Here is a 14,651-nt window from a genome sequence, read left to right as displayed (position 1 = left end):
CCAGAGTCCAGAGTGCTAACCATTACACCATGGAACTCTTGAAAATAGAGTGCAGTTTGGATATTTCTACTAAACAGGCAGTACGTGTAATTACAATAACAGGTCGGCTATCATTCAAAATCGACCTCCCACAATAATCAAGAGGGCATAGCTTCTGTGCCTGCATGATCACCAAGATGTACAATTATTTTCTATTGCGGTTATATAACAAAAGCTAGAACCCTGCATTTGGAAAGGGAAAATACTTTTAACAACTCAATGGGAAAAAACTGGGAAATGAAATTATGAATTTCAGTTGACTGAAAACTTAACTGTTGTAACCAGTGTCAGGCAGCTACTGCCAAGGCAAAAAGACTGTAAATTAGTTTCCATTTGGATAATCTACAATGTGGATAATACTAATTTCCAAGGTCTGTCTGTACTGAACACACTACGAGCTGGAAGTAGAGCCAGTGTTTGCATTACATGCCATAAAAAGACTCTTTAAACTTGTTAATTTTATATGCCCTCAATTACATTGATTTAATTATCTCTACGAGAGAATATTATCACATTTTTTTGGTTGTTAAATCGTGTTTATGGCGTACAACAATCACTATCAATACAATACCTCATTGAAAAAGGATTACGCTCAAAAGGAATTAAACTGTGGCAAGGTCCCACCGAGAGTTGAACTCGGATAGCTGGATTCAGAGTCCAGAGTGCTAACCATTACACCATGGAACCCTTGAAAATAGAGTGCAGTTTGGATATTTCTACTAAACAGGCAGTACGTGTAATTACAATAACAGGTCGGCTATCATTCAAAATCGACCTCCCACAATAATCAAGAGGGCATAGCTTCTGTGCCTGCATGATCACCAAGATGTACAATTATTTTCTATTGCAGTTATATAACAAAAGCTAGAACCCTGCATTTGGAAAGGGAAAATACTATTAACAACTCAATGGGAAAAAACTGGGAAATGAAATTATGAATTTCAGTTGTCTGAAAACTTAACTGTTGTAACCAGTTTCAGGCAGCTACTGCCAAGGCAAAAAGACTGTAAATTAGTTTCCATTTGGATAATCTACAATGTGGATAATACTAATTTCCAAGGTCTGTCTGTACTGAACACACTACGAGCTGGAAGTAGAGCCAGTGTTTGCATTACATGCCATAAAAAGACTCTTTAAATTTGTTAATTTTATATGCCCTCAATTACATTGGTTTAATTATCTCTACGAGAGAATATTATCACATTTTTTTTGTTGTTAAATCGTGTTTATGGCGTACAACAATCACTATCAATACAATACCTCATTGAAAAAGGATTACACTCAAAAGGAATTAAACTGTGGCAAGGTTCCACCGAGAGTTGAATTCGGATTGCTGGATTCAGAGTTGAGAGTGCTAACCATTACACCATGGAACCCTTGAAAATAGAGTGCAGTTTGGATATTTCTACTAAACAGGCAGTACGTGTAATTACAATAACAGGTCGGCTATCATTCAAAATCGACCTCCCACAATAATCAAGAGGGCATAGCTTCTGTGCCTGCATGATCACCAAGATGTACAATTATTTTCTATTGCGGTTATATAACAAAAGCTAGAACCCTGCATTTGGAAAGGGAAAATACTTTTAACAACTCAATGGGAAAAAACTGGGAAATGAAATTATGAATTTCAGTTGACTGAAAACTTAACTGTTGTAACCAGTGTCAGGCAGCTACTGCCAAGGCAAAAAGACTGTAAATTAGTTTCCATTTGGATAATCTACAATGGGGATAATACTAATTTCCAAGGTCTGTCTGTACTGAACACACTACGAGCTGGAAGTAGAACCAGTGTTTGCATTACATGCCATAAAAAGACTCTTTAAATTTGTTAATTTTATATGCCCTCAATTACATTGGTTTAATTATCTCTACGAGAGAATTTTATCACATTTTTTTTGTTGTTAAATCGTGTTTATGGCGTACAACAATCACTATCAATACAATACCTCATTGAAAAAGGATTACACTCAGAAGGAATTAAACTGTGGCAAGGTCCCACCAACAGTAGAACTCGGATTGCTGGATTCAGAGTCCAGAGTGCTAACCATTACACCATGGAACCCTTGACAATAGAGTGCAGTTTGGATATTTCTACTAAACAGGCAGTACGTGTAATTACAATAACAGGTCGGCTATCATTCAAAATCGACCTCCCACAATAATCAAGAGGGCATAGCTTCTGTGCCTGCATGATCACCAAGATGTACAATTATTTTCTATTGCAGTTATATAACAAAAGCTAGAACCCTGCATTTGGAAAGGGAAAATACTATTAACAACTCAATGGGAAAAAACTGGGAAATGAAATTATGAATTTCAGTTGTCTGAAAACTTAACTGTTGTAACCAGTTTCAGGCAGCTACTGCCAAGGCAAAAAGACTGTAAATTAGTTTCCATTTGGATAATCTACAATGTGGATAATACTAATTTCCAAGGTCTGTCTGTACTGAACACACTACGAGCTGGAAGTAGAGCCAGTGTTTGCATTACATGCCATAAAAAGACTCTTTAAATCTGTTAATTTTATATGCCCTCAATTACATTGGTTTAATTATCTCTACGAGAGAATATAATCACATTTTTTTTGTTGTTAAATCGTGTTTATGGCGTACAACAATCACTATCAATACAATACCTCATTGAAAAAGGATTACACTCAGAAGGAATTAAACTGTGGCAAGGTCCCACCGAGAGTTGAACTCGGATTGCTGGATTCAGAGTCCAGAGTCCATTACACCATGGAACCCTTGACAATAGAGTGCAGTTTGGATAGTTTTACTAAACAGGCAGTGCGTGTAATTACAATAACAGGTCGGCTATCATTCAAAATCGACCTCCCACAATAATCAAGTGGGCATAGCTTCTGTGCCTGCATGATCACCAAGATGTACAATTATTTTCTATTGCGGTTATATAACAAAAGCTAGAACCCTGCATTTGGAAAGGGAAAATACTATTAACAACTCAATGGGAAAAAACTGGGAAATTAAATTATGAATTTCAGTTGACTGAAAACTTAACTGTTGTAACCAGTGTCAGGCAGCAACTGCCAAGGCAAAAAGACTGTAAATTGGTTTCCATTTGGATAATCTACAATGTGGATAATACTAATTTCCAAGGTCTGTCTGTACTGAACACACTACGAGCTGGAAGTAGAGCCAGTGTTTGCATTACATGCCATAAAAAGACTCTTTAAATTTGTTAATTTTATATGCCCTCAATTACATTGGTTTAATTATCTCTACGAGAGAATATTATCACATTTTTTTTGTTGTTAAATCGTGTTTATGGCGTACAACAATCACTATCAATACAATACCTCATTGAAAAAGGATCACCCTCAGAAGGAATTAAACTGTGGCAAGGTCTCACCGAGAGTTGAACTCGGATTGCTGGATTCAGCGTCCAGAGTGCTAACCATTACACCATGGAACCCTTGAACATAGAGTGCAGTTTGGATATTTCTACTAAACAGGCAGTACGTGTAATTACAATAACAGGTCGGCTATCATTCAAAATCGACCTCCCACAATAATCAAGAGGGCATAGCTTCTGTGCCTGCATGATCACCAAGATGTACAATTATTTTCTATTGCGGTTATATAACAAAAGCTAGAACCCTGCATTTGGAAAGGGAAAATACTATTAACAACTCAATGGGAAAAAACTGGGAAATGAAATTATGAATTTCAGTTGACTGAAAACTTAACTGTTGTAACCAGTGTCAGGCAGCTACTGCCAAGGCAAAAAGACTGTAAATTAGTTTCCATTTGGATAATCTACAATGTGGATAATACTAATTTCCAAGGTCTGTCTGTACTGAACACACTACGAGCTGGAAGTAGAGCCAGTGTTTGCATTACATGCCATAAAAAGACTCTTTAAATTTGTTAATTTTATATGCCCTCAATTACATTAGTTTAATTATCTCTCCGAGAGAATATTATCACATTTTTTTTGTTGTTAAATCGTGTTTATGGCGTACAACAATCACTATCAATACAATACCTCATTGAAAAAGGATTACACTCAGAAGGAATTAAACTGTGGCAAGGTCCCACCGAGAGTTGAACTCGGATTGCTGGATTCAGAGTCCAGAGTCCATTACACCATGGAACCCTTGACAATAGAGTGCAGTTTGGATATTTCTACTAAACAGGCAGTGCGTGTAATTACAATAACAGGTCGGCTATCATTCAAAATCGACCTCCCACAATAATCAAGTGGGCATAGCTTCTGTGCCTGCATGATCACCAAGATGTACAATTATTTTCTATTGCGGTTATATAACAAAAGCTAGAACCCTGCATTTGGAAAGGGAAAATACTATTAACAACTCAATGGGAAAAAACTGGGAAATGAAATTATGAATTTCAGTTGACTGAAAACTTAACTGTTGTAACCAGTGTCAGGCAGCTACTGCCAAGGCAAAAAGACTGTAAATTGGTTTCCATTTGGATAATCTACAATGTGGATAATACTAATTTCCAAGGTCTGTCTGTACTGAACACACTACGAGCTGGAAGTAGAGCCAGTGTTTGCATTACATGCCATAAAAAAGACTCTTTAAATTTGTTAATTTTATATGCCCTCAATTACATTGCTTTAATTATCTCTACGAGAGAATATTATCACATTTTTTTTGTTGTTAAATCGTGTTTATGGCGTACAACAATTACTATCAATACAATACCTCATTGAAAAAGGATTACACTCAAAAGGAATTAAACTGTGGCAAGGTCCCACCGAGAGTTGAACTCGGATTGCTGGATTCAGAGTGCTAACCATTACACCATGGAACCCTTGACAATAGAGTGCAGTTTGGATATTTCTACTAAACAGGCAGTACGTGTAATTACCATAACAGGTTGGCTATCATTCAAAATCGACCTCCCACAATAATCAAGAGGGCATAGCTTCTGTGCCTGCATGATCACCAAGATGTACAATTATTTTCTATTGCGGTTATATAACAAAAGCTAGAACCCTGCATTTGGAAAGGGAAAATACTATTAACAACTCAATGGGAAAAAAATGGGAAATGAAATTATGAATTTCAGTTGACTGAAAACTTAACTGTTGTAACCAGTGTCAGGCAGCTACTGCCAAGGCAAAAAGACTGTAAATTAGTTTCCATTTGGATGATCTACAATGTGGATAATACAAATTTCCAAGGTCTGTCTGTACTGAACACACTACGAGCTGGAAGTAGAGCCAGTGTTTGCATTACATGCCATAAAAAGACTCTTTAAATTTGTTAATTTTATATGCCCTCAATTACATTGGTTTAATTATCTCTACGAGAGAATATTATCACATTTTTTTTGTTGTTAAATCGTGTTTATGGCGTACAACAATCACTATCAATACAATACCTCATTGAAAAAGGATTACACTCAAAAGGAATTAAACTACTATTATTACAACAAGGTCCCACCGAGAGTTGAACTCGGATTGCTGGATTCAGAGTCCAGAGTGCTAACCATTACACCATGGAACCCTTGACAATAGAGTGCAGTTTGGATATTTTTACTAAACAGACAGTACGTGTAATTACAATAAAAGGTCGGCTATCATTCAAAATCGACCTCCCACAATAATCAAGAGGGCATAGCTTCTGTGCCTGCATGATCACCAAGATGTACAATTATTTTCTATTGCGGTTATATAACAAAAGCTAGAACCCTGCATTTGGAAAGGGAAAATACTATTAACAACTCAATGGGAAAAAACTGGGAAATGAAATTATGAATTTCAGTTGACTGAAAACTTAACTGTTGTAACAAGTGTCAGGCAGCTACTGCCAAGGCAAAAAGACTGTAAATTAGTTTCCAATTGGATAATCTACAATGTGGATCATACTAATTTCCAAGGTCTGTCTGTACTGAACACCCTACGAGCTGGAAGTAGAGCCAGTGTTTGCATTACATGCCATAAAAATACTCTTTAAATTTGTTAATTTTATATGCCCTCAATTACATTGGTTTAATTATCTCTACAAGTGAATATTTTCACTTTTTTTTTGTTGTTAAATCGTGTTTATGGCGTACAACAATCACTATCCATACAATACCTCATTGAAAAAGGATTACACTCAGAAATCAGAATTAAATTGTGGCAATGTCCCACCGACAGTGGAACTCGGATTGCTGGATTCAGAGTCCAGAGTGCTAACCATTACACCATGGAACCCTTGACAATAGAGTGCAGTTTGGATATTTCTACTAAACAGGCAGTACGTGTAATTACAATAACACGTCGGCTATCATTCAAAATCGACCTCCCACAATAATCAAGAGGGCATAGCTTCTGTGCCTGCATGATCACCAAGATGTACAATTATTTTCTATTGCGGTTACATAACAAAAGCTAGAACCCTGCATTTGGAAAGGGAAAATACTATTAACAACTCAATGGGAAAAAACTGAGAAATGAAATTATGAATTTCAGTTGACTGAAAACTTAACTGTTGTAACCAGTGTCAGGCAGCTACAGCCAAGTCAAAAAGACTGTAAATTAGTTTCCATTTGGATAATCTACAATGTGGATAATACTAATTTCCAAGGTCTGTCTGTACTGAACACACTACGAGCTGGAAGTAGAGCCAGTGTTTGCATTACATGCCATAAAAAGACTCTTTAAATTTGTTAATTTTATATGCCCTCAATTACATTGGTTTAATTATCTCTACGAGAGAATATTATCACATTTTTTTTGTTGTTAAATCGTGTTTATGGCGTACAACAATAACTATCAATACAATACCTCATTGAAAAAAGGATTACACTCAGAAGGAATTAAACTGTGGCAAAGTCCCACCGAGAGTTGAACTCGGATTGCTGGATTCAGAGTCCAGAGTGCTAACCATTACACCATGGAACCCTTGACAATAGAGTGCAGTTTGGATATTTCTACTAAACAGGCAGTACGTGTAATTACAATAACAAGTCGGCTATCATTCAAAATCGACCTCCCACAATAATCAAGAGGGCATAGCTTCTGTGCCTGCATGATCACCAAGATGTACAATTATTTTCTATTGCGGTTATATAACAAAAGCTAGAACCCTGCATTTGGAAAGGGAAAATACTATTAACAACTCAATGGGAAAAAACTGGGAAATGAAATTATGAATTTCAGTTGACTGAAAACTTAACTGTTGTAACCAGTGTCAGGCAGCTACTGCCAAGGCAAAAAGACTGTAAATTAGTTTCCATTTGGATAATCTACAATGTGGATAATACTAATTTCCAAGGTCTGTCTGTACTGAACACACTACGAGCTGGAAGTAGAGCCAGTGTTTGCATTACATGCCATAAAAAGACTCTTTAAATTTTGTTAATTTTATATGCCCTCAATTACATTGGTTTAATTATCTCTACGAGAGAATATTATCACATTTTTTTTGTTGTTAAATCGTGTTTATGGCGTACAACAATAACTATCAATACAATACCTCATTGAAAAAGGATTACACTCAGAAGGAATTAAACTGTGGCAAGGTCCCACCGAGAGTTGAACTCGGATTGCTGGATTCAGAGTGCTAACCATTACACCATGGAACCCTTGACAATAGAGTGCAGTTTGGATATTTCTACTAAACAGGCAGTACGTGTAATTACAATAACACGTCGGCTATCATTCAAAATCGACCTCCCACAATAATCAAGAGGGCATAGCTTCTGTGCCTGCATGATCACCAAGATGTACAATTATTTTCTATTGCGGTTATATAACAAAAGCTAGAACCCTGCATTTGGAAAGGGAAAATACTATTAACAACTCAATGGGAAAAAACTGAGAAATGAAATTATGAATTTCAGTTGACTGAAAACTTAAAGGGAATGTGTCGCCAGAAAAACATGTTTTTTTTTAAAAAATTAAACATTTAGTGTGTGGGTGATTAAACATTGTTCAAATTTTTTTTATTTTTTTCGCGAGTCAGGAAATATTATAAATTTTTTCTAATTTATAATACTACCCATTTTTGGTCACTAGATGGAGCTAGTTCCCAAAATTGCAGCATTGCAACATTGGGTTAAAAGCCCTCGCTCTAGTGAGCTCTCAGCATCCCCCCCTCCTTTATCCTGGCTAGTGCCGTGATAAACGAGGGGTTTGAAAGGTTTAACCTCCTACACTGTGTGTCGCCATTTTTTGAGGTAACCCACAGTGTAGTAGGTTTACATACAGTAGTAAACACACACAAACACTAACATACATTGAAATCTCTTACCTGCTCCTGCCGCCGCGGCTCCCTCCGGCCCGTCCGCTCCCTTTGCTGCCACTGTTCCATGTGCACTTGTCCGGAAGCCGTGACCGGAAGTAGTAATATTACTGTCCGGCCGCGACTTCCGGTCCACAGGAAAATGGCGCCGGACGGCGCCAATTTCGAATAGGACTGTGTGGGAGCGGCGCATGCGCAGTTCCCACACAGACGCCGTACACGGCAGTCAATGGGACGGGAGCCGTTCGTCGTCCCTATGGGACTGTGGCTGCCGTATTCCATGTCTGTGTGTGTCGTTAATCGACACACACAGAAATGGAACAAAAAATGGCAGCCCCCATAGGGAAGAAAAAGTGTAAAAATAAGAAAAAGTAAAACACAAACACACAAATGAATATAAACGTTTTTAATAAAGCACTAACATCTTTAACATATAAAAAAATAATTTGTGATGACACTGTTCCTTTAACTGTTGTAACCAGTGTCAGGCAGCTACTGCCAAGGCAAAAAGACTGTAAATTAGTTTCCATTTGGATAATCTACAATGTGGATAATACTAATTTCCAAGGTCTGTCTGTACTGAACACACTACGAGCTGGAAGTAGAGCCAGTGTTTGCATTACATGCCATAAAAAGACTCTTTAAATTTGTTAATTTTATATGCCCTCAATTACATTGGTTTAATTATCTCTACGAGAGAATATTATCACATTTTTTTTGTTGTTAAATCGTGTTTATGGCGTACAACAATAACTATCAATACAATACCTCATTGAAAAAGGATTACACTCAGAAGGAATTAAACTGTGGCAAGGTCCCACCGAGAGTTGAACTCGGACTGCTGGATTCAGAGTGCTAACCATTACACCATGGAACCCTTGACAATAGAGTGCAGTTTGGATATTTCTATTAAACAGGCAGTACATGTAATTACGATTCAAAATCGACCTCCCACAATAATCAAGAGGGCATAGCTTCTGTGCCTGCATGATCACCAAGATGTACAATTATTTTCTATTGCGGTTACATAACAAAAGCTAGAACCCTGCATTTGGAAAGGGAAAATAATATTAACAACTCAATGGGAAAAAACTGAGAAATGAAATTATGAATTTCAGTTGACTGAAAACTTAACTGCTGTAACCAGTGTCAGGCAGCTACTGCCAAGGCAAAAATACTGTAAATTAGTTTCCAATTGGATAATCTACAATGTGGATCATACTAATTTCCAAGGTCTGTCTGTACTGAACACCCTACGAGCTGGAAGTAGAGCCAGTGTTTGCATTACATGCCATAAAAATACTCTTTAAATTTGTTAATTTTATATGCCCTCAATTACATTGGTTTAATTATCTCTACGAGAGAATATTATCACATTTTTTTTGTTGTTAAATCGTGTTTATGGCGTACAACAATAACTATCAATACTATACCTCATTGAAAAAAAGGATTACACTCAGAAGGAATTAAGCTGTGGCAAGGTCCCACCGAGAGTTGAACTCGGATTGCTGGATTCAGAGTGCTAACCATTACACCATGGAACCCTTGACAATAGAGTGCAGTTTGGATATTTCTACTAAACAGGCAGTACGTGTAATTACAATAACACGTCGGCTATCATTCAAAATCGACCTCCAAAATAATCAAGAGGGCATAGCTTCTGTGCCTGCATGATCACCAAGATGTACAATTATTTTCTATTGCGGTTATATAACAAAAGCTAGAACCCTGCATTTGGAAAGGGAAAATACTATTAACAACTCAATGGGAAAAAACTGAGAAATGAAATTATGAATTTCAGTTGACTGAAAACTTAACTGTTGTAACCAGTGTCAGGCAGCTACTGCCAAGGCAAAAAGACTGTAAATTAGTTTCCATTTGGATAATCTACAATGTGGATAATACTAATTTCCAAGGTCTGTCTGTACTGAACACACTACGAGCTGGAAGTAGAGCCAGTGTTTGCATTACATGCCATAAAAATACTCTTTAAATTTGTTAATTTTATATGCCCTCAATTACATTGGTTTAATTATCTCTACGAGAGAATATTATCACATTTTTTTTGTTGTTAAATCGTGTTTATGGCGTACAACAATAACTATCAATACAATACCTCATTGAAAAAGGATTACACTCAGAAGGAATTAAACTGTGTCAAGGTCCCACCGAGAGTTGAACTCGGATTGCTGGATTCAGAGTGCTAACCATTACACCATGGAACCCTTGACAATAGAGTGCAGTTTGGATATTTCTACTAAACAGACAGTACGTGTAATTACAAAAACAGGTCGGCTATCATTCAACCCTTGACAATAGAGTGCAGTTTGGATATTTCTACTAAACAGGCAGTACGTGTAATTACAATAACAGGTCGGCTATCATTCAAAATCGACCTCCCACAATAATCAAGAGGGCATAGCTTCTGTGCCTGCATGATCACCAAGATGTACAATTATTTTCTATTGCGGTTATATAACAAAAGCTAGAACCCTGCATTTGGAAAGGGAAAATACTATTAACAACTCAATGGGAAAAAACTGGGAAATGAAATTATGAATTTCAGTTGACTGAAAACTTAACTGTTGTAACAAGTGTCAGGCAGCTACTGCCAAGGCAAAAAGACTGTAAATTAGTTTCCAATTGGATAATCTACAATGTGGATCATACTAATTTCCAAGGTCTGTCTGTACTGAACACCCTACGAGCTGGAAGTAGAGCCAGTGTTTGCATTACATGCCATAAAAATACTCTTTAAATTTGTTAATTTTATATGCCCTCAATTACATTGGTTTAATTATCTCTACAAGTGAATATTTTCACTTTTTTTTTGTTGTTAAATCGTGTTTATGGCGTACAACAATCACTATCCATACAATACCTCATTGAAAAAGGATTACACTCAGAAATCAGAATTAAATTGTGGCAATGTCCCACCGACAGTGGAACTCGGATTGCTGGATTCAGAGTCCAGAGTGCTAACCATTACACCATGGAACCCTTGACAATAGAGTGCAGTTTGGATATTTCTACTAAACAGGCAGTACGTGTAATTACAATAACACGTCGGCTATCATTCAAAATCGACCTCCCACAATAATCAAGAGGGCATAGCTTCTGTGCCTGCATGATCACCAAGATGTACAATTATTTTCTATTGCGGTTACATAACAAAAGCTAGAACCCTGCATTTGGAAAGGGAAAATACTATTAACAACTCAATGGGAAAAAACTGAGAAATGAAATTATGAATTTCAGTTGACTGAAAACTTAACTGTTGTAACCAGTGTCAGGCAGCTACAGCCAAGTCAAAAAGACTGTAAATTAGTTTCCATTTGGATAATCTACAATGTGGATAATACTAATTTCCAAGGTCTGTCTGTACTGAACACACTACGAGCTGGAAGTAGAGCCAGTGTTTGCATTACATGCCATAAAAAGACTCTTTAAATTTGTTAATTTTATATGCCCTCAATTACATTGGTTTAATTATCTCTACGAGAGAATATTATCACATTTTTTTTGTTGTTAAATCGTGTTTATGGCGTACAACAATAACTATCAATACAATACCTCATTGAAAAAAGGATTACACTCAGAAGGAATTAAACTGTGGCAAAGTCCCACCGAGAGTTGAACTCGGATTGCTGGATTCAGAGTCCAGAGTGCTAACCATTACACCATGGAACCCTTGACAATAGAGTGCAGTTTGGATATTTCTACTAAACAGGCAGTACGTGTAATTACAATAACAAGTCGGCTATCATTCAAAATCGACCTCCCACAATAATCAAGAGGGCATAGCTTCTGTGCCTGCATGATCACCAAGATGTACAATTATTTTCTATTGCGGTTATATAACAAAAGCTAGAACCCTGCATTTGGAAAGGGAAAATACTATTAACAACTCAATGGGAAAAAACTGGGAAATGAAATTATGAATTTCAGTTGACTGAAAACTTAACTGTTGTAACCAGTGTCAGGCAGCTACTGCCAAGGCAAAAAGACTGTAAATTAGTTTCCATTTGGATAATCTACAATGTGGATAATACTAATTTCCAAGGTCTGTCTGTACTGAACACACTACGAGCTGGAAGTAGAGCCAGTGTTTGCATTACATGCCATAAAAAGACTCTTTAAATTTTGTTAATTTTATATGCCCTCAATTACATTGGTTTAATTATCTCTACGAGAGAATATTATCACATTTTTTTTGTTGTTAAATCGTGTTTATGGCGTACAACAATAACTATCAATACAATACCTCATTGAAAAAGGATTACACTCAGAAGGAATTAAACTGTGGCAAGGTCCCACCGAGAGTTGAACTCGGATTGCTGGATTCAGAGTGCTAACCATTACACCATGGAACCCTTGACAATAGAGTGCAGTTTGGATATTTCTACTAAACAGGCAGTACGTGTAATTACAATAACACGTCGGCTATCATTCAAAATCGACCTCCCACAATAATCAAGAGGGCATAGCTTCTGTGCCTGCATGATCACCAAGATGTACAATTATTTTCTATTGCGGTTATATAACAAAAGCTAGAACCCTGCATTTGGAAAGGGAAAATACTATTAACAACTCAATGGGAAAAAACTGAGAAATGAAATTATGAATTTCAGTTGACTGAAAACTTAAAGGGAATGTGTCGCCAGAAAAACATGTTTTTTTTTAAAAAATTAAACATTTAGTGTGTGGGTGATTAAACATTGTTCAAATTTTTTTTATTTTTTTCGCGAGTCAGGAAATATTATAAATTTTTTCTAATTTATAATACTACCCATTTTTGGTCACTAGATGGAGCTAGTTCCCAAAATTGCAGCATTGCAACATTGGGTTAAAAGCCCTCGCTCTAGTGAGCTCTCAGCATCCCCCCCTCCTTTATCCTGGCTAGTGCCGTGATAAACGAGGGGTTTGAAAGGTTTAACCTCCTACACTGTGTGTCGCCATTTTTTGAGGTAACCCACAGTGTAGTAGGTTTACATACAGTAGTAAACACACACAAACACTAACATACATTGAAATCTCTTACCTGCTCCTGCCGCCGCGGCTCCCTCCGGCCCGTCCGCTCCCTTTGCTGCCACTGTTCCATGTGCACTTGTCCGGAAGCCGTGACCGGAAGTAGTAATATTACTGTCCGGCCGCGACTTCCGGTCCACAGGAAAATGGCGCCGGACGGCGCCAATTTCGAATAGGACTGTGTGGGAGCGGCGCATGCGCAGTTCCCACACAGACGCCGTACACGGCAGTCAATGGGACGGGAGCCGTTCGTCGTCCCTATGGGACTGTGGCTGCCGTATTCCATGTCTGTGTGTGTCGTTAATCGACACACACAGAAATGGAACAAAAAATGGCAGCCCCCATAGGGAAGAAAAAGTGTAAAAATAAGAAAAAGTAAAACACAAACACACAAATGAATATAAACGTTTTTAATAAAGCACTAACATCTTTAACATATAAAAAAATAATTTGTGATGACACTGTTCCTTTAACTGTTGTAACCAGTGTCAGGCAGCTACTGCCAAGGCAAAAAGACTGTAAATTAGTTTCCATTTGGATAATCTACAATGTGGATAATACTAATTTCCAAGGTCTGTCTGTACTGAACACACTACGAGCTGGAAGTAGAGCCAGTGTTTGCATTACATGCCATAAAAAGACTCTTTAAATTTGTTAATTTTATATGCCCTCAATTACATTGGTTTAATTATCTCTACGAGAGAATATTATCACATTTTTTTTGTTGTTAAATCGTGTTTATGGCGTACAACAATAACTATCAATACAATACCTCATTGAAAAAGGATTACACTCAGAAGGAATTAAACTGTGGCAAGGTCCCACCGAGAGTTGAACTCGGACTGCTGGATTCAGAGTGCTAACCATTACACCATGGAACCCTTGACAATAGAGTGCAGTTTGGATATTTCTATTAAACAGGCAGTACATGTAATTACGATTCAAAATCGACCTCCCACAATAATCAAGAGGGCATAGCTTCTGTGCCTGCATGATCACCAAGATGTACAATTATTTTCTATTGCGGTTACATAACAAAAGCTAGAACCCTGCATTTGGAAAGGGAAAATAATATTAACAACTCAATGGGAAAAAACTGAGAAATGAAATTATGAATTTCAGTTGACTGAAAACTTAACTGCTGTAACCAGTGTCAGGCAGCTACTGCCAAGGCAAAAATACTGTAAATTAGTTTCCAATTGGATAATCTACAATGTGGATCATACTAATTTCCAAGGTCTGTCTGTACTGAACACCCTACGAGCTGGAAGTAGAGCCAGTGTTTGCATTACATGCCATAAAAATACTCTTTAAATTTGTTAATTTTATATGCCCTCAATTACATTGGTTTAATTAT

General features: G+C 37.2%; 4 non-coding genes across 4 annotated transcripts; all 4 read right to left on the bottom strand.

Annotated features, from left to right (window-relative positions):
• Positions 1-654: 654 nt before the first annotated feature.
• On the bottom strand, positions 655-726 carry TRNAQ-CUG (transfer RNA glutamine (anticodon CUG)). The gene has a single exon. It is a non-coding gene; the product is annotated as a tRNA-Gln (tRNA).
• A 4,744-nt stretch (positions 727-5,470) lies between these two features.
• Positions 5,471-5,542, bottom strand: TRNAQ-CUG (transfer RNA glutamine (anticodon CUG)). Its single transcript has one exon. It is a non-coding gene; the product is annotated as a tRNA-Gln (tRNA).
• Positions 5,543-6,852: 1,310 nt separating this feature from the next.
• Positions 6,853-6,924, bottom strand: TRNAQ-CUG (transfer RNA glutamine (anticodon CUG)). Its single transcript has one exon. It is a non-coding gene; the product is annotated as a tRNA-Gln (tRNA).
• Positions 6,925-11,884: 4,960 nt separating this feature from the next.
• TRNAQ-CUG (transfer RNA glutamine (anticodon CUG)) lies at positions 11,885-11,956 on the bottom strand. Its single transcript has one exon. It is a non-coding gene; the product is annotated as a tRNA-Gln (tRNA).
• Between the last annotated feature and the right edge of the window lie 2,695 nt (positions 11,957-14,651).

The sequence above is a fragment of the Rhinoderma darwinii genome, chromosome 3, assembly GCF_050947455.1.
Source record: "Rhinoderma darwinii isolate aRhiDar2 chromosome 3, aRhiDar2.hap1, whole genome shotgun sequence".
NCBI lineage: Eukaryota > Metazoa > Chordata > Amphibia > Anura > Rhinodermatidae > Rhinoderma > Rhinoderma darwinii.
This window is presented reverse-complemented; position numbering and strand designations above follow the sequence as displayed.